Below are 1,390 nucleotides of genomic sequence, written 5' to 3'. Positions count from 1 at the left end.
TCTTTGTAGAAGTAGTAGTTTTTATGATATTTGACTAAATAAGCTCACAATATGTTAATTTCTAGTTGTTCGTATAAAATATTGAATTTTTTAAAAAATATATCTCTAGACCATATATCTCAAAATGTATCTACAATATATCCAAATATATCGCTACACGCACATATGTCTGCTAACACTCAAAATAAAGGAAATTTAACCTACTATAAAGTAGTTTATGACACTTATCTCCATAGCATGTGGAGAATCTACCCATTGATAGAACTCCAAAAACATTTCTAAAAGAGAAGATCTCGAGGCCATTTTCTTTTCAGACGCCTAGGAGGATTATTAGGTAGTGAAGGAGAAGCCAAGTTAGAAACGAGTTGGTTTGGGTAGTTGGGAAGTTTATTATGGAAGGATTGGTATCTGGTTCTGGCCAGATCGGCAACATAGGGGACATTGAGGTCCTGATGGATGATTTGCTTTGTGACAAAGTAAGAAGCATTAAGGATTTTGGACTGTAAGGATTGGATTCGAGAGGAATTAGATTGTTTAGTGGAGCCCCATAGCTCAATTCCGTATGTCCAGATAGGCCTTATAATAGTCATGTAGATCAGTCTTTTGTAATGGATTGGAAGTTTGGACCGTAGTAAATGTTGTAATAGTCGAAATCGACGAGCAGTTTCCTGTCTTTTATGTCTTGTATGAGGATTTCATGTCAGTCGTTTGTCCAGATTTAGTCCTAAGTAAGGGATCTGTTCAACAGGAATGAGTGGGGTATTATTAAAAGATACTGTGGGGCAAGACGAAGGTTTACGACGAAGGGTAAGTGTGATTTGGTAGGATTTATTGAAATTTATTTTAATCCTCCAGTTTTGGCACCATTCTTCAAGGGTGGTGATGTGGGATTGGAGGGTTTGGGATACAATGGAAGGATCATTATTCACTGAAAACAGGCATGTGTCATCGGCATACATGGTGAGAATAGTGTTAGGATGGGTTGGGAGAATGAAAAATTAAATTTTTTTATCGCTTTCAAATAGCCGCCATTTTTTATTCCTCCTACCTATACTTGGCAGACTCGTCAATTTTGACTCGTAATTATACCTAGTTTTCATTAAAGTGATCAAAAATTAGGGTGAGATAATCGCCTTTTTTCTCCTCTTGGGCTCTTGTACTATCACTGTAGACTGCCTTTATCAGTCCTTCTGCAGTTGGTGATGTTGTAAATCATGCAATACTGTTGTATTTATATACTTTCCTCTTATTTAATTTTATTACTAATTTTCTCATGCAGCCTTTATTTTCTTATAATACTTAGACTATACATGTCTTTAAATACTATTTTGTAACTATAATGTTAGTTTCATATTTTCTAATAATTCTGTAAATCTTCTTATTCATTATG

This window comes from Halyomorpha halys, unplaced genomic scaffold, assembly GCF_000696795.3.
Source record: "Halyomorpha halys isolate HHAL.00 unplaced genomic scaffold, Hhal_1.1 Scaffold1575.1, whole genome shotgun sequence".
Classification (NCBI taxonomy): Eukaryota; Metazoa; Arthropoda; class Insecta; order Hemiptera; family Pentatomidae; genus Halyomorpha; species Halyomorpha halys.
The sequence above is the reverse complement of the archived record's forward strand: the minus strand, read 5'-3'. Positions refer to the sequence as shown.